Raw genomic sequence first — 20,750 nt, 5'->3', positions numbered from 1 at the left:
TGAATCACTAATTCATGGTACTTCGTGGAAAGAAGACAATTACCATGTTCATAACAGGTTGTTTGACCATCTTCGCAAGTTGTACATACTACAAATGGATGGAATAGGTCACCGATTCAAAATGTGCCATGATCAGCATCATTAGGCTCATCACTTTCAGGTGATTGATAGAATGTATTGGTACATCTTTCAGACAAGGTGGAGAGTGAGGGAGCTCTACCCTCATTTGTTATTTGTCTAGTCAAACTTTTGTGGTCCAAAAGCTTTCAAGTGGAGAGGATTGATCCAAGAGGATCTTGTCAAGTCAGTTGCACAGGTTTAGTTTCGTCATCAGCATTTAGTTTCCAGTGTCTTCAGCTTCGACAGTGATGCTTATGGTTCAGGTTGTCTAGTAATGTAGATGGTTTTCATGGTGTTCGACGAATATGGTTTGGTACCTAGTTGTCAAAATGTGTTTGTCATTGGTTCCGCCAGGATATGGTTGTCGACGTGGGTTGGTCATCTGCCTTGCAGAGTTTGTTCGTCGACATGGGTTTGTTGTCTGTCTCGCAGGATCTGGTTGTTGACATATGGTTGTCGTCATTTTCGCTAGGATTGGTCGCCAACATGTGGTTTTCATCAGTTCTGCCAAGATTTGGTTGTCAACACGTCTTCAATGTCAGTTCCACCGGGGTTTGGATTTCCAAAAATGATCCATGGTTTTCGTCATATGGGTTTAATGTCACATTGTGACAAATGATTGTAAAAATGGTATTTTTAAGAACAAACTGATGTAAAGTCCTAATGTCTAAAACCTAGCCCTAAAAATCTATGGTAAAATAACATGTGATTCAAGACTTAACACCTAAAACCCTAAACTAAAAAACCATGTATTAAAAATGAATTAAAAGGCATAACCCTAAGTCCTAAACCTCTCAGGCCAATTACAAAACCACAAAACATTACAAATTATAATAAAATAGTCATAAACCGTGGGCCTACCCACATGGGGAATTGACCACAGCGGGGACATGTGAGCAGTTTTGGTGCATTTAACTCATAGTCGAGGGTTTATACCACGTCAGAACCATGGGCGTGTGAACACAAAGTGCAGACTGTGCAGTCAGAAGGTGGTCTCCACCATTATGGTTAACTATTGTCAAAATCACCACAATCAGGTCACATTGCCGCACCGTAAGTCGAGACCGCCGGGATGATGACCATGGAGGTGGCAACCTGTGGTTAGAGCGTGACAGTCACATGGTGGTTGTCTCCCCTCCACCCGGTTAGAAAACCGTTGGCAGTTTTGCGCCTATCCTAAATTTCTAAAGTGGGTTTTATTATTCAGTTTTTGGTTAAACTAATTAAATCAAGTGGTGAATGTCACTATATGATATTAAATCTTAACCACAACCCTAATTTAACCCCAAAAGTAAGCTTATTCATGCCTAAACGTATCCTGAGAGAGTTCAAATGCATCTAGGAGGTTATAAAGGTATTTTTTCTCATTGAAGAGAAGGAGAGTGGTTTTTGAGTTTTATATGCAGATTCTGGAGGATATAGGCGGTTTTGTTTTCAGTGTAACAGGAGCATCAAGAGTCATAATTGGAAACTGAGACAAGTGTTGGAAAGATAATTTAGAGAGCTTTCTTGTGAAGGTGATCAGAAGTGCCTGCATGCATGATTAGTTTGGTAAATTTTCTATGTAATCGACCTCCTCAGATTCAATCCTAATAAAGTGGTCGTCCATCTTGAAAGCGAACCCGGAGACGTATTCCATCAAGGACGAACTCCGTAATCGACCTTGTTGTCTGGTATCACTGTGTTTTTGCTATTTTTTCACTTCTATTTGCATCTTTCTTATGTTTCAATTCTATCGTAAAGTCTTCCTTCTCAAGCGGTTCTCACTATAAAAGCACTTTTAGTTAACATTCAGTTCAATAATGGCATAATCAATTCTACTTCAGTTAAACATATGATCATTTCATATCACTCATCCACCTTGTTTTATTTCAAAGGTACCATCTATGAGCAAACCAAAGGTACTGCAATGAGTTCGATCATATCTACTATAGTGGTTAGCATCTTCATGGAATATTTTGAAACCAGAGCCTTCAACTTTTGCCATCAAAATCCTAAGTGTTGGTTCCAATTTGTAGATGACACTTTTTTCATCTAGAAACATGGCCTACTTGTACTTAATTTCTTTTTCTCCCATCATAATAACACTTCTCATCACATTCAATTCACCATGAAAATTGAATCTATCGAATCCATTCCTTTATTGGATGTCCTTATTTCCCACCTTCTTGATGGCTCTCTAACCCATCAAGTTTATAGAAGGAAGACCCATATTGGTCATTCACTTCACTCTCATTCCCACCATCACCCATCCCAAAATTCAGTTGTTCTAAAAATCTTATCTCGTAAGCCCTTAAAATTATTTCTCCCCAGTTCCTTTACTCAAAGAAATCCCACCTAATCCAAGCTTTTAGGGCCAATTTCTACACCTCCTCTCAGATCAATAGTGTTTAATACCTCCTCTAACCCTAATTGTCACCACTCTAATTCTTTTCCTCCCATTGGATAGGCCTCTTTATCTCTTACATAAAAGGAACCACTGATCTCATGGCTAAGATCTTGTAAAAAAGGATCATTGAAACCATATTTGAATCTCATAAAACTATGAAGTAGATGTTCCAGTCAGTCAAAGATAAAATAGACCCCATGCTAGGTTCAAGAATTTACCAAATTCCTTGTTCTTATGGGAAGTAGTATATTGTCTAAGAAGAATGTCCCTTCAAAACCCGCCTCAGATAACATGTAGCTAATACCAGCCATCGTTGACTATCAAATTTTTCCATTGTTGAATACTCTTTTAATTCCAAACACCTTATTTTCTTTTATCAATCTAAAATCCTTGTTTCTATCCCTTTTTAATAGCTCTTGAATCATTCATGAAGCTTTGGAGATCGAGAAACATCCAACAAATATAATAGGCAAGATGATTGTAAGCTAAGCCAACCTTAGAATTTTGTCATCCATCATCTCGATCATTTATTTTTTTCCTCCCCTCTTCCCCCCTTCTTTCAATCTTCTTATTCCTTGTCTTTTTTGGCCTCTTTCTCTTTCTTTTCACATTCTTTCCTTATCTCTTCCTTTAAACCCACCCCCCTTCCTTATTTCAGTTGTCCCTCCCAAATATTTAATATTTAACAATCTAGTTCTCTTATTTAACCCCCTCCTCCCTCGCCCCATTTTTATATACAATAATCAAAGCTCCTTACAGCTTCATTTCAAACTAGATTCCCTTTCCTTCTCTCACAACTTTTATTCATTCGACACCCCCCCCCCCCCCCCTTCCACTCTTATATCCAATATAATTTCTTCTATGGTTTATTACTTATATAATATAAGTTATGGTTTCTCTCCCTTTTGTTAATATTCTTGAGCCTTTTTCTCATTTAATATTAAACCTTACCACCCTTTTTGTCCCTTATATTTTATTGATTATATATCTCCTTTTTTTTTTCAAATATCTTACTTGGTCCCTTAACCCAATTAATTTATTTTCTTTAGTGATTACCTTGATTAATTTACTATTGCCTCCTCAACAACTATTTTTTTTCCTTCCCTATTTAATGACCCCTCAACACTCTTTTGATATCATTATGCTTTCTGGTCCTTGATGATGGGTGGAGTGTCCACACAAAACATTAAACAGATTAAAATTCCTATACACAGTTTTCTTCCGAGAAATTTCTCTACAAAATATTTGAATGTCAACCATGTATATATTATATATGTGTAGTCTAACTTATAGATGAAATGGCCTTTCTCACAACATTTTTTTTGGTTAATTTTAATCAAAATTTGACGAAGATTTTTAAAAACTTGAGTGTAAGTTGTTTAAGCTATAGAATTTGAGTACCATGGGGGTTTTTCATGGTGCTAAATCCATTTATGCATTCAAAAATATTTTAAACAACAAAAAATCACATTATTGCTTGAAATTGTATCATTAGATTCGAATGAAAAAGTTATTTCGTCTATAAATTAGACTACGCCTATTATATATGGTTAAAAAAATGTATATATTATATAAAGTAATTAAAAAAAAATCTTTATACAATTAAAAAATTTCAAGTAGTCTCACTATTCTATATCTTGGCCTGTTTTCAAGTATATTTTTTTGGTCCATTTTGTCTGAAATCCAAAATATATTTGTTGGAACTACAATTTTAAGTTGTGTATTCTACAAAATCTAAGTGACCAAGGGGATTCTAAGATGTTGAATGCATTTATACATTCAAAAATACAATTTAAAAAATGAAAACTTACACACACGCGCATAGTATAAATTCATTTTAATCACGAACCTTGCAAGTGTTGAGAGGGATCAAATCTCTCGAGGTGTAAATTTATCGAGGTTTAATTTTTTTTGTCACAATATCAATCTTCCCAACCTTCTAAGTTGTTTAAACTATGGTGATCTTGTAATTCTTCTCCCAATTCCTTTTGAGGATATGAATACAATTTTAAAGAAATCCAAGTAATCTCTTACATTTCTTAACGTCTAATATACTAATTCTGGTATTAATTGATGTTAATCATCATCGTCATCATCAACAACATCAATATCAATAGAGATTTTATGCTCGAATATATAACCTAGAAATATAGTTATTTTCTGAACCATCCTCTAGACTACCTATTTATGGATTGGCTAAACTACTCTTCTAGATATAGATTGGCTAACCTACTCCTCTAGACTACCATCCTTTTTCTTCCTAACCAATATAACTTTTAATATCCCTTGTTGATTTTTGACTTAATTCCTTGCTTGGCATAACCATTGTAATATTTTACAAAGCATTTCTTTCTCGAGTTGTGTGCAATAATGATGAAGATGGTCTCCATATCCTTTGTTATACTATGTATTACACTAAGAGGAGCAAGGGCTGGGGGTAAATTAGTGCAATGGCCAATTTTCGTCATTTTAAAGTTTAAATCAAAACTGCAAACATAATCATGAATCATTAAAGAACATCATGACATCATCATAAGAGAACACTAGATGTAACTGGAAACCCTTGCGGGTAAAACCACAAAATATTTTTATCTTGTTCATTTTTTATGACATAGATTTTCAACCACCGAACCCAAAAAATAAATTTGTATGCACCAACCACCAAAATGTGCAGGCACCGACTTGAGTGGTCACCAGCTTGATTGAGGCACCAAGCTCTATGATATGAAAGAATCAACTTGAAATAGGCTTCAACATGATTTAGGTACCAACCTCAATGGAGGCACCCACCTCCTTATTCAAATTTTTGTGGACCACATTTCACAATATTTCAGATTGGAGCCACAAGTTCAAATCATAACCATATCAACCTATTTGTTAATCATCAATCTTTTACAACTTTTCCATCTCACAAACATGTTCATAAGTTCATATTGATAATAACCATGGCCCATGTTCTTAGAAACCATTTTTATATCCCCTCCTTCAAATTAGAAAATCATTCCAAACATAACCCATTTCTCAAAAGTCAATTTTCCTTCAAATTAACCCACAAAAATGATGAAGAATAATTGTTCTACAAATTTCACCTTTTTGGTGTGTTGCCTACAAATTGCACTTTTCTAGCAACTGTTATACAAAATGCACACCTCCACTCTACTTAATTGTTCGAAAAAATTACACTTTTTGGGAAAAAAATAAAAAAAAAAATGTTCCTACCTCAATGAGCTCAAACCCATGACCTCCCGAGTTGCCTGAAAACAATTCACTGATTAGATATTATAAAACTCATTTTTTAACTTTGTAGAACATATTTATTTCATTGTTTCTAATCATACCAAGTCATGCCAATCAAGTTTCCCGAACGAGGATATACATTACGCCACAAAGCCAATCAGATATGGATACAAAAAGACATGTCATGCACCAGTTTTATTCATATGTGAGACCCACATCAAATTTCCATGGTGTCTAAACTAGACTTGTAGTGACAATCATAGTTATCTAACTCAAACTGCCATGAATCAATCAAAGAGAGCAATTCAAACTTCCACGAACCAATCACAGAGAGCCAACTCAAATTTCCATGATCCAATCACATATATCCAATTCAAACCACCATGAACTAACTCAAACTGTCATGAATTAATCATAGAGATCCAATTTAAATTGCCATGGACCAAACATGGAGAGACAATTCAAAATACCATGAACAAATCACAAAGAGCCACAAATTAATCTCAAAGAGCCATGAATCAATCACATAGAGCCAATTCAAAATGTTACAAACCAATCATAGAGAGCCAATTCAAACTACCACGAAACAATCATAGAGAGTCAATTCAAACCACCATGAAGCACTCATAGAGAGCCAATTAAAACTGCCACAAACCAATTCAAACTACCACTAACCAATCACAGAGAGCTAATTCAAACTGCCACAAACCAATCATGGAGAGCTAATTCAAACCACCATGAACCAATCACAGAGAGCCAATTTAAACTGTTGTGAGTCAAACACATAGAGCTAACTCAAAATGTGACGTAAGCCAAACTAAAAATTGTGTTCCAATAAAAAAGAGCCAGTTCAAAATGCCACAAACCAATCACATTGCAATGAGACCCAAACCACAAGGACTATCTCATACCCTTTACCTATAGGATAGTATTCCTTATTCAAACAATGAAGGAAAAACCTTCACATGTTGTTCCATTCTCATCTAAAATCCATCTAACCTCAAGCCATATGACCTTCATTTATATATAAGCAGGGGTCTAATTTGGCATGGGGGGCGATGTTCGAGAAAATTCATGGGACCATGCCATATGACCTAGACCTAGGGTTCAATGGTCACCCTCATGTTGACATCATCATGATGTCATGTGGCACTCCCTGAGTAGTGCCACGTGTCACAAAAATATATCCCTATTGGTAACATAAAATTGTCATTTTAGCATGCCACATGGAATCATGATGTGATGCCACATCATCATTTCTTACCATGTCATCATTCCTACATCATCATCCTTTAACCACTCATAAGTTGCCCCATTTCACTTGTCCAATGATCTACCACCTCAGCGTCCATGTTAGGGGTGCCGCATCACTATCACCTATGCTAGGGGGTCCATGTGGCATCCAAACACATGGTTAGAGTGACACTTTCCATGTGTCACTGCTTCATTGGATGAAGTGCAGGGCACATCCTTCATTAAACTCCACACAACTTAAAGCTTCATCCATCGTTCATGTGATTATCAATAGCCAAATATGCCTAGAGTTTCTCAAACATTGTCTGGGTTAAATAATGTACAAGTTCACGTGCCATTAGCCATCGATTGTCCCTTAAATGATGGATCCAATCCAAATATGCACATTGTTTAACAATTTTGTGCTTTTCATTACAGATTGACGTTTTTGACCCTTTTTCTATTGCCAACTTCAAAATATTGTATCTTCTTATTTAGGAAGATTTTGACCAAGTATGATATATTGTTAGAAATATCTTGGAGAGGACTATCTAACCATTCCATCCATAGACTTATTTGAGCATCATAACTTCAACAAAAAATTGATAAACTTCGAGCCACTTTGACATCATTTTATGTGAGCTTGTCAAGACATCAAACTATCATATTGCTTCATTTGACTTATCTTTTGACATCAATGATACTACTGCTTCCTTTGATTTACCATTTGACATCAATGACACTAGTTATTGTCAATGACAATGCTATGTCCAATATCCTTGTGCTTGACATTTCACCGTCCATGCACATCATATCAACTTTTGTAATGCAACACTCTTCATGCAAGTTTTTTGCATTTTTATGCCACTTTTGTATTGCATGTGATCCCCTTCTAGGTGCCTATATTGTACACGCCTAATCTCCTGTGAATTCAATCTCTATACATATAAAATGCCATCTGAATTCCCTTTCAACTCTTACTCGACCATGTGCACTATTCCTTCCTTATATGCTTTCGCATCAACTAATGTCTATCATTAGAAATTTTAACCTTACAATATTATATTCCACATATGGATATGATTAAAAGGTACCTACTATATCAACTAGAACATGGAGATTGCTATATAATGGTCTTAATGAATGATGATGGGGGAAGTTTGTCTAACTTTAGGAGTATTCCTATGAAGGGTAGACATGAAACCATTATTTATATTTCTATGTCTGTGTGCATTTTGAACCTAGATTTTGGACTATGTTGTTTTCCCCTTATATATAGTAGATATTTGGCATACAAAACCTAAATTTGGGATGTAAGGAACATATATGTGCGAATTATTTTTCATATAAAATTATTAAATTAAAATCATGATGAAAAACATGTGTATAATCATGTGTAGGCACATGAAATTTTGAATCATCATTAGTTATGATCACTAGAGATTTAGAATTACCCTAGGAATTATCTTTAGGACTTATCATTGGGGATTTATAATTTCCTTGGAATTTTCATTAGGAATTATCATTGGAGGATTTTACTTATCCTTAGAAAATAAGAGAGCCAATAAACGCAAGGGTTATGAGATCCTTTAAATACATAAGTAGAGATAGATAAATGTATTTTAGAATGAGCATATAATTGATTGGGTGATTGAGATAGTATAACTTTAATAGCTTTGCTATGAGAGTGAGTCTCACCATTTTGAGTATTTTGGATTGAGATCCCATACCACATAGAGTTGATTGGGAGAACCATAAGAGAGGCAGGTGTGGCTACTTTTGTAGAACACTCATCGACTTTAAGTGTCATACAAAGGACATAAATCCAAGCAATTGTTGACAGAATTTATTGACTTCTTTAAATAACTCAATTGTAACACATGAAGCAGTTTAAAATATGCAATAGGTCAATGAGAGATTTTGGCTTCTCTTTTATTTTTATTTTTTTAACTATAACGGATATGGATTTTTATTAAATCTGGTGGAAAAGGAGAGGGGCTTTGCCAAAGCAGCCCTGTTTACATTCTGCTTGCACTTCTAAAACAGTTGCTAAATCTAAACCATTATGGAGGAGTTTCTACAAATCTGTCATCATTGATGTACAGCCACCCTCTGTCCAGAGCGCTCCCTTTGTTTGCCAACAAGTCCGCTTCGCTATTTGAAGTTCTGAGAATATGGTAGAATTTGTAAGATGCAAAGAATGAGAGGACTCTTTTCAGTCTTTCAAGAGTTCTGTTGAGACCTGCATTTCTGAATAGCTTTCCAGCGGTCAGTTTCTTTATGAGGATCTCCGAGTCTCCGAAAATCTGGATATCCTTGATACCTTTTTCTCTAGCAATTTGACAAGCTTTAAGGAGGCTGAGCAGTTCTGCTTGATTGTTGGTCTTCACGCCGAGACCCCAGTAGAAAGAATCCCTGGAACGCCCTTCAGGAGAGAAAATGATCCCGCCGGCACCCGAGGGACCGGGGTTTCCTTTAGAAGCCCCGTCAAAGAAGATTGTATGCAAGTTTTGAGCTCTCCACCAAATCTGAAATGTTTCGTCTGCGTCTCTCTTCTTCCAGGTTGGGAGTTCTAGTTTAGGGGAAAGGAGGATTTTCCTATTTTGCAGTTCAAGCTTTCCAATCCATCGCTTCTCTATCTGCTGGAGAGATGCATCCTCTTTAAAATACTGTTGCTGCACCGATTCTAGAAGAAGGGATCTAGCCTTAGCTGCAACTTGCAAAGGAGTTAGATGGTATTCCTTGAAGACCTTCTGATTGCGGGCCAACCAGATCTTCCAACAGACATACTTGGGCAAAGCATTCCAGATTTTATACCAAATCGTTTTTTGAGGGATATGTCGAGAGTACCGATGGTTCCAGTCAGCGAAGAGGTCTGGAACTGATATCTGGGCAGGGGAGCTTATGTGAAGATCTTGAAGCGTAAAATCCCATACTTCCTTTGCGAACTGGCAGTCGATGAAGAGGTGTTGAGCTGTCTCGGCATTGCTCCTGCAGAGGGCGCACCAGTGAGGACCAGCGAAGCTTCTTTTTACTAGATTGTCACCTGTTAGTATTTTATTGTGAATCAATGTCCAGGCAAAGAAGTTAACTTTCGGTAGAGCTGCGGGATCCCAAATGCTTTTCCAAAACGCCGGACTGTGATTGTTATTTCCGGGTGTCTGGCTCGCTTTATAACCTTCCGCTGCTGTGTAATCGCCAGAAAGGCCCCAGCCCCAACGATCTTGTATCGATTTATGAATCGGGGCGGCCTCTTCGATCAGGTCCATAAAGATATTCAGTTGCTGTTGAAAATGGGCTGGAGGTGCAGGGATTGCCCAACCTGCCCAGTCGCCTCTCTGATCCCAAGCGGCTATGTCGAATAATCTTGTCTTCCCAGCTGTGATTAACCAGTCCCTTAACCCTGCGATTTCTTCATTTTCGATTAGTGGATTTCGCCCCATTATCCTGTCCTGCCAAAGATTAATTCTCTTGCCATTCCCTGGGATTCTATAGATATTTCTTTTGAAGGTTTTGCTGCTTCTATAGCAGAGCTTCCACAACAACGTGCTGTTAGCTGTGTAGTCCAGGTGAAGGTTTCTCAAATCAATTCTGTTTGTGTATTTTGAGCGCAGGATGATACTTACAGGATGACTTGGCTCTTTAAACATTTTCCACAGGATCTTGCTTCCTAAGGCAAGATTGACCAGAGATGGATCTCGGATTTGCAATCCTCCTTCATCGATGGGTTTCTTGACTGTTTCCCAATTTACAAGGTGGAGTTTCTTATCGTTGCCCCTGCCTCCTTGCCAGAGGAAGTTTCTAAGAAGAGAGGAGATTTGTTCCATGATATTTCTGGGAGCAAGCAGAAAGGCTGCTTGATAAATTATTAATGAAGAGAGCTGTGATTTGATTAAGATGACCTTACCTCCTTTTGTCAACCAGTGTCCTCCCCATTTCGAGATCTTGGATTTGAATTTGCAGATTATGTCAGTCCAGAGCGATCTCTTATTTATTCCTGAGATTATGGGTAGGCCGAGATATCTGATTCTTTCCCATTGTGAGTGCCCTTTGAATCCAAGAGTGTTGGCTATATTGTTGAGCTCCTGTTGATCTATATTCCAGCTGTATACTTCGCTTTTGCTTTCGTTTACCAGTGCTCCTGAGACTTTGCAGTAGTTCCTTATGACCGTGCCGAAGGCTTTTGCAATTCTGATTGAGGCGCCCCCCAGAAGGATCGAGTCATCTGCAAATAGTGCATGGTTCAGGGGCCTTGTGCTGTTGGAGGTTTTGAGGCCCGGAATGGATCCTGACAGTCTTTCAGCTTCAAGTTTTCGAGTTAAAGCTTCAGCCAAAATGATGTAAAGGTAGGGAGAGAGCGGGCATCCTTGCCTGATGCCTCTCTTGGCTTTAAAGAAGTTTGTCGGTCTGCCGTTTATGAGAGGAGCTATCCAAGGATTGTTCATGCAGGCTTTTAGAAGGTTGACAAACTGAATGGAGAAGCCAAAGGAAAGCAAGACTTTACTGAGAAATGCTCTATTGACTCTGTCGAACGCATTCGCCATATCTAACTTTATTAGCATGCCTTTCTCTTTTCTCAGCTTGCTTGAGTGAATGGTCTCCTGGACTTGAATGACGTTGTCCAGGATGTGTCTACCTTTCACAAAGCCTCCTTGGGAAATAGAGATGATTCTAGGGAGCAAGGGCTTCATTCTGTTGGCCAACAGCTTTGCCAAGATCTTATAGGAAGCATTACATAATGAAATTGGCCTGAATCTGGCAAAAGTTTCCGGATTAGAGTCTTTGGGAATCAGGGCTAAGTAGGTTGAGTTTGTGCTGCCGCCTACTTTAGCTTTAGACATGAAACCCCTTACCATCTTTTGAAGATCATTTTTTATGATGTCCCAGCAAACTTTGTAGAAATGAATGGTGAATCCGTCCGGCCCGGGGGCCTTGTCGGAGTCCATGGACCAGATAGTTTTGATTATTTCTTCCTCTGTAACAGGTTTGCATAAATCTGCGTTGTCCTCTTGAGAGATTAAGGAGGGGATGTGATTAAGAAATTCTGCTTCCTCCGTTTCTTCTCCTTGATCATCCGGGCTGTAGAGGTTCTGAAAGTGTTGATCTGCAGCTTCTTTGACTTGCTGATTGCCCTTGCAGATTTGGCCCGTCATAGTCTTTATTTCTGCTATATGATTCCTTGACAATCTAGCCCTGAACTGCCGATGGAAGAAAGAGGTATTGCGGTCCCCTCCTTTTAGCCACAGGCTCCTAGACTTTAATCTCCAGTATTCTTCCTCGTTTCTAAAAGACTGGTAGGCTGCTCTCTGTGCTTTGATTTCCTTGTCCAATAGGTTTTCATTAATGCTTTCACGCTCCATGTCATTTTGAAGGGAATGCAAAGCCTGGACTGCTGCAACTCTAAGAGAGGAGGGGTTGAGCGTTGGTTTCTTGATCCATTCTTTCAAAGCTTTTTTGGTGAGCTTCAGTTTTTGCTCCCAGACAAAGCTTGGGGAACCTGAAATAGGGGTGTTCCAGGATGCTTTCACCGTATCCATAAAGCCTTCTCTTTCAATCCATTGAGGAGAGAAACGGAATGGGATGGGACCCAAGTCCTCTTCGTCTTCTAAACAGAGCTGAATTGGCTTGTGGTCCGAGGACAATTTGGGCAGAATTCTTGTTGTTATGATTTTCTTGTCCATGAGGAGGGATTGTACTAAAAAACGGTCAAGCCGAGCAGAGATATGATCTATTCCAGTTCTGTTATTTGACCAGGTGAATAGACCTTGGATTGGATTGAAGTCTTGAAGGTCCCAGAGCTGAGCAAGCTCCTCCACAACGCCTACCATGGGGTCTTTGGAGTCAGAACCTCCTCTTTTTTCTTTGGCTTTCAAAACAATGTTGAGATCTCCAGCGAGAATGATATTATTGGGAGTTTCCTGATCAAGGAATTCTGCCAAGGATTTCCAGCAGTCTCTTTTTTCTGTATAGTTTACAGGTACATATAGATTAACTAGAGAGATAGATAACTTACTTGGAATGTGGGTAATTTCTGTATATATCCAATGCAAGGTCTGATAAGTGCTGATCAGTTGGAATTGTTCTTCGTTCCAGAGCGTTGCCAGACCTCCCGAGGATCCCCGGGCGTTGACAGCTATGCCTGAGTTTTTCTTCCATTTTGTTTTACTGGTTTCTAGCAGGGCTTGTCCTGTTATCTTAGTCTCTTGGAGCATGAGGACATCAGTAGGTTCCGATTTTAAAAGGTCCTGAACTGCTTCTATTTTTGCGGGGCTCCCCAGTCCTCTGCAATTCCAAGAGACTAACTTCATTATTTACCTATGCTTGGGGTGGAGCCGCCCTTGGAAGACCTGGGCCTATTACTTCTCCCGATTGTCATTTCTATCGTGGATTGGCTCCCTTGAGTTTTGAGCCTTTCTGCTTCTTCTTCTCTTTTTTCCTTACGGGATCTCCTTCCGGGTCTTTTTGATGGCCTCTCAAAGAGTTCTTCCTCTGAGGACTCAGAGCTTTCAGCTGGCTTTTTCTTCGCAATTTCGGCATACGTGGGGCTTGAGGGGCTGCCTTGGGTGACTTCGATGTGAATGTCTCCCCTTCCCTCTTTTTCCGGAGGGGTTTCCTCAAGGTTCTCTTTTGCCTGGTCTTTGATCGGTGGATCTGGATGTGCCTCCTCGGCTCCTTTTGCGTTTTCTCCTGTTTCCTGAGTTAGGGTGACGTTGTTCCTGTCTCTTGTTGCTGCGCTTTTTCCTGTGTCTTTCTTTGCATGGGCTGTTCTCTGGACTAGGGTCCATTGCTCTCCATTCTGTTTTTCAGCCTGCTCCTCTGCTTTCTTCTTACAATTCTTGGCGAAGTGTCCGTAGCCGTGACAGTGTCTGCATTTAAAAGGAAGCTGTTCGTAATCAAGCTCTTGGATGTGCGTCCATCCTGCCACCGTGAGCTTGATCGCTTCAGGCAATCCTTCTTCAAGGTCCACTTCGACGCAGATGCGCGCGCAAGAGTATTGATCTCTTCTTACTGCCTGATCTATATACTTGCCTAATGCATTACCAAAAACGAAATACCCTTTGCCCACGAAGTAACTCTTCACTCCGTTTTTTATCAGAGGTTGCCAATTTCTTTGGGTCCAATCCTCCACGGATTTGGGAGAGGGCCATAGGCCTGTAAACTGGCCTATGAGGCCCTTTTCTGCCAAGTTCAGAGCAGCTTTGCAGGTGTCCTCCTCTGGCAGGGCAACAGAGGGAATCGAGTCCATTCTTTTGATGAATTTTTGCTGGGTCGCTGAAGGAGTCCGATTTGATCCATTCGTTATCAAATTTCTGAACGCAGTGACTTCGGGGGGCGGATCCCCAGGGGGGGCAGAACTCTCAGGGGCCTCCATCTGGCTGCAGAGGGAGGGGCGAGGCTGTGCGCAGAGGCGCTACAGCCTTAACGACGCCGCAGACACTCAGGATCCTGGATGCAGAGGGATGGGCCGCACGCAGCAGATGGCAGACGAAGGATAGAAGCAGAGGGGGGGCGAGGCTGTGCGCAGAGGCGCAGTAGCCTGGGCAATGCCGCAGTCACTCAGAACCCTAGATGCAGGGTCGGGCCGCGCGCTGCAGGTAGCTGATCTATCCCTAACTATTTCCATGGCTTCTCTTTTATTTTTAACAGTAATGTTCACAAGTAAATAAAATGCCTCTATATAATAATATGCACATTGAATATATGAAAGATTTACTTTTAAGAAATTGTAAACTTCATAGAGGAAAATGAAAGTGAAAATAATAATAATATCTTATATAGATAATCAAGAGGGGGATTATTCTCAAAAAGAGAGTTATACCATTATGAAATGTATTGAGAGTACATAATTTTTTCAACTTGTCCAATATAAGAACACTCTTATTCTAAATGTTAGCCATGAGTAAATTTCAATGTATTTTGTTATCACCCCAATGGGAGCAAATATTGTGTCAAATGTATACGGTATGACCCCAAGGGGGCATATTGGGTTAAATGTATATGGTTTGATGCCAAGGGGGGCAATATATGGGGTAAAATTTACATTTAATTTATAAATGTATATGTTATAGGGTTAGCCTAATGATGAATGGTAGATGAACGTTGAGTTCAAAGGGCCATGCACAAGTCCATTGTGATGTGATTCTCTAACCACTTTCAAGATATTATCTTTTAGCAAATCATAATAATGTGCACATTGAATATATGAAAGATTTACTTTTAAGAAATTGTAAAATTCATAGAGGAAAATGAAAGTGAAAAAATAATAATATCTTATATAGATAATCAAGAGGGGGATTATTCCCAAAAAGAGAGTTATACCATTATGAAATGTATTGAGAGTACATAATTTTTTCAATTTGTCCAATATAAGAACACTCTTATTCTAAATGTTAGCCATGAGTAAATTTCAATGTATTTTGTTATCACCCCAACTGGAGCAAATATTGTGTCAAATGTATACGGTATGACCCCAAGGGGGCATATTGGGTTAAATATATATGGTTTGATGCCAAGGGGGCAATATATGGGGTAAAATTTACATTTAATCTATAAATGTATATGTTATAGGGTTAGCCTAATGATGAAGGGTAGATGAACGTTGAGTTCAAAGAGCCATGCACAAGTCCATTGTGATGTGATTCTCTAACCACTTTCAAGATATTATCTTTTAGCAAATCATAAAAAGCCAAATAAAATTCAACAATGAATCTTTCTAGGCCAGGACTCATCCCCTTCTACATAGAAGATAAAGCACTTAGCAATTCAAATTCTTAGACTTTTGCCTCCAAAACTTTGTTCATATCTTGTGAAAACAATTGTGGGAATATGTATAGATCTTCCAATCTTTTGACGATTGGACATCCTTGAGGAGTAGTGAAAACCTCCTAAAGTGGTTTTCTCCAGCTTCTTCTTTTTCCTTGAAAATGTAAATCATATTCCCATCCTGATTTTAAATTTCCTAAATCAAATTCATATGTTTCTGAAAGTTAGCATAATGGTGAAAAAATCAATGTTATTGACACTCTCAGTGATCCATACAACTCTACTTTTTTGTCACCAAAATAATTCTCCCCCCTGCAGATGGTCCCTCTTGCAAGCTTCCAGGGACCTAATGGAATCTAAATACTCCATTGAAAATACTCCCTAAACATTTGAGAGAAAATTGCCAACAATTTTTGTCTCAATATCTTTTAGTGCCACTTCTTGTTTTTGCTTATTTGATTTGTTCCATAACTTGATTTTTTATTTAAGACATTTTATATCATTAGAAAAATGTAGCATATATGGAGATTGCTTGGTGTCACTTATATGAGTACAATTTTCTTCCATGATCCTATTTAATTCATTTATTTGTAACTAGGAGTAACCAAACTTGAAAGGGGCCAAGTGATTTTCCTCATCAACTTCCATTCTTAAAAGGACAAGGAAATGGTGTGATATTCCACTAGGAATAATCTAGGATTTAATTAGTAACTTTTGAAAAAGTTATGTAGGAGCATTAGAGCTTCGAATCCATCATTATTTTTGGGAAAAAAAACTCCAAAAGGGGTTTCAATATTGTAAAGGAATTATAATTCCTTATTTGTAAATATTCTTAGTTTCATTTAATTATTATAGAATAGTTTTAGAAAAGCTATGGATAGGAGAGATTTTACCATAAGGAAAAAGAAAAGTTGCCTTGAAAAGCATGACAGATTTATGGAATAAATCATGAGAGATTTAGTGAATAAATTATGAGAGCTTTAGGGAATAAATCAGGGAGTGATTTCAGGATTTAGAGAAGTTGATTTATGGAGTGATTTATGGGTGATTTATGGAGTGATTTTAGGATTTAGAAAATATATTTTATTTCTTAATTCTATTTATTGTAAGCCTACAGACAATGAGAAATAATGGCCAAATGAATGTATAATCAGGCCAAACATGTACATATGAATTTGGTTTCTGAATGGAAATTTTACATGCTTATGGATTGTGTAGTATCTCTTCATATATGTTAATGAATGTCTTTATATGATTGTAATATTTAAATGGTTGAGTAATCATATTTCTATAGAGGTGTTGGTATTCTTAATAATGCAGGTTCATGGAAGTGAACATAGTAGGGAAAGTCAAATTTTTTTGCATCAAGTGCTATCAGAGCCAGGTTAGCTCTTTGGAATTCAGGATTACATCCAGAAGAAGGATGACTTCCAACAAGTCATAGTTGGGTAGAATTTGTCAGAGAGCAGTTCCATAGTAAGTGTGGGTAGAATTGCCAAGAGAAGGTTCTAAGGAGAGAACTAGAGAAAATACCAAAAGGTCAAGCTAGTGAAGAAATATTGATGAGGTATTGAGTAGCAAGAAGAGGAGACTTGCTACAAAGGAGAGGCTTGGTTGCAGTTCATTGTTGATCATGGAGAAGCTCACAAATATAGAGAGAAAGATGACCACAAAGGGTCATGAAAAATTTTTAGGTGGAAGCCATAGCAGAAGGAAAGAAGATTTCAAGGCAAAAGACATCAAGAACAAAATGAGTAATGAAGAGTTTAATAGAGAAATCACTAAGATTAAATTACAGTTGGATGTACATATGGAGTTGCTACAACAAGAAGTTGAAGACTAGAAATGTATATGGATTTTTAAGATGAAATTTAAATAGAAGTTCCAAGCTCGAAATCAAAGAAGATGGATGAGGCATCTAATCAAAGACTCGTTAAGGATGCTTGGAGAAAGTGAGAAAGAGAAAGTGTACATTTGTGAACCAGATCAAGGACCATTTCTTGGTTAGAATGAAGATGAGGGGCTTTCTGCAAGTCTCATGAACTACTTGGATAGTTCATATCAACATGTGGATGTGTTGATATAGGTGATAAAAGAGACTGAAAATCCAAATATTTGTGAAACTAATAATTTGCTTATGGTTGTAGGTTATTTTGTGGATGGTGATGAACAATCACCTAGAATTGTCATGAAGGTGAAGGAAGAAAAATAAATGCCTTCTCAAGCCATAGAAGGGAGACAGAATCATAATTTCATTTTGATAGAGGATGAGGTAGCATTCTCTCATGAAGAAAACCATAAATTAATGAAAAAAGAGATTGCTTATAGACAATTAAAGAAACATGTTGTTGCAGAGGACACTAAATATTTGGCTCATGGAGATAGTCAAAGGAAGCATAAAGAGGAAGAGAAACATTCAAACTTAATTCTGACAAATTTTGAAGAAGAGCCAAGGATGTTGGAAGAATGGTTAATTAATCCAAGGATTAATGGAGAATCTTGCATGAAAGTTGTGGGCATAGAAGGAGTTCTTAAGGCACAAAATGAAGGAAAGAGTAAGAATTATGTAGATATTAAATAAGAAAACATGGAACAACAGCCACTAAGGAGAAAAAACAACAAATTTCAGAAAACAAGGAGCAACATGTAACAGCTAGGAGATCAACTAGAGATTGAAATTGACATGACAAGAATTCTGATGATGAAAGTGCATGAGAAATTGCACACTAATGTAAGAAGGGCAGACGATCATAGAAGGAAAATGAATGTACAAGAGTACATCAACAAAGACAGTTGAAAACTACAACATAAAATTTGGAAACCTGGAAGGTTGAAGAAGACTGTGACAACAACAACAGAGAAGCAACATGAAGAAGGAGGTGATCAATTATAGTACAAAGTTTGGGATCCGGGAGGATTCGGAAATTAATCACACATGACCAGGAACCCATGAATCCTTTCTACATTGGGAGTCTAACATAGAAGCATTAGAGCTTTCAATCCATCAATATTTTTGAAAAAAACTCCAAAAGCAGTTTCAATATTGTAAAGGAACTATAATTCCTTAATTATAAATATTCTTAGTTTCCTTTAATTATTATAGAATAGTTTTAGAAAAGGTATGGATAGGAGAGATTTGTCCATAAGGAAAAATCAAAATTGCCTTGAAAAGAATGATAGATTTATGGAATAAATCATGAGAGCTTTAATGAATAAATTATGAGAGATTTAGGGAATAAATCAGATATTGATTTTAGAATTTAGGAAAAGTTTATTGATGGAGCAATTTATGGGTGATTTATGGAGTGCTTTTACCATTTAGAAAATATATTGTATTTCTTAATTATATTTATTGTAAGCCTATGAATAATAAGAAATAATGGCCAAATGAATGTATAATAAGGCCAAGCATGTACATATGAATTTGGTTTCAGAATGGAATTTTTACATGCTTATGGATTATGTAATATCTCTTCATATATGTTAATGAATGTCTTTATATGTTTCTAATAGTTAAATGGATGAGTAATCATATTTTTGTAGAGTTCTTGGTATTCTTAAGATTGCAAGTTCGTGGAAGTGAACATAGCAGGAAAAGTCAATTTTTCCTGCATCATAAAGGATGGATTCTGATACGTAGAATTAATAAAACCTTTTGGATACCATATCATAGACAATCATTTTTTTCCCAAGTAGGATATATCTTATCCAGAGCCATGTTGACTTGTTAAAGGGACTTAAATAAATGGACAAAATAAGCCTCCAAGGGGTTAGCTCAAGGCATGAAACCCCAAACTCCCCTTAACGAAGTTAGATAATATAATATAAGTGTTACATAGCCACCCTGATGCAACCAAATTGTCCCAAAATAACTTGTAGTTTGAATAAGGCCTGTACACATTAATTATCTTCCACATAGACTTAAAGATCCTGAATTCCAATTTCATTGAAATATTATAGTTATGAGATGTGGATGAAATAACCCTGGGGGATGGGATCCAAGCTCTTAGAAAATCATCAAAGAGACCAATGGCATAGATGGTGCTAAAGGACCATCCCTTTAACCATGGTTCTAATACTGCGAGAACTCTCTCCCCATTGGTCATCATCTCCTGCAAAAGAATGATGCCACAATTGTATAATTGTACGTGACGTTTGAGGACCAATTTTTTACAAGAACCCATAAAAAACCTTATGTTTAAAGAGAGAACTATCATTTTGGAGACCTTTCTAGGAATTTTTTTAGCTCCAAGGGCCCTCATTATGGTAGATTGCCTTCCATGTCAAATGTTGTCTTTGGCCCTGTGCAAAGTCTCATGACTATTTTGTATTTTACACCATTTCCATCAATTTTTCCTCTTTTCATCACTGCTATCAACTCAAATAAATAGTAAAACTATATATTTTGACATGGTAAGGTACTCAGATGTCTCATTTTTCATATTTATTAATGTGCCTTATTATTAAGTTCAAGATTGTAATAGCTACAAAATTAGCATGAATCTGCAATTATTTTATGATTCCGTAGCTATCTCCATGGTTTGTCAGATTCTAGTATGCCAGCCAAGCAAAGAAGCACATGGGTAGATAGGGATTGATCTTCTCATGGATCTCCTCCTATTCGCCTGAGCCAAATCATCAAGGACATCACCCAGTGGCGTAGTCAAGGAAGCAAGTCAATGTGTGGATGAACAAAGCAGTGAGAATTCAAATCAATCATGACTCTCCGATTTTCTTTCTAAATAGAAAATCACCGAGAAGTTAAATTCTCCATTATCAAATTAGCATTTAAATTAGTATCGTTTTTAAGTTTTAATGCATGAAAGTCTCAAAACTGTTGAGCATGAATGCTATATATATATATATATATATATATATATATATATATATATATATATATATATATATATATATATATATATATAAACAAAAAATAGTACGCAGACATATATGTAATTTGTAATTGATAGTTTGAAGTTCCATGACTCTGTTCCTTTTTAATTGAAGA

This window comes from Pinus tabuliformis, chromosome 7, assembly GCF_031772625.1.
Source record: "Pinus tabuliformis cultivar Carrire ecotype Pingquan chromosome 7, CPIR1, whole genome shotgun sequence".
NCBI classification, from domain to species: domain Eukaryota; kingdom Viridiplantae; phylum Streptophyta; class Pinopsida; order Pinales; family Pinaceae; genus Pinus; species Pinus tabuliformis.
This window is presented reverse-complemented; position numbering follows the sequence as displayed.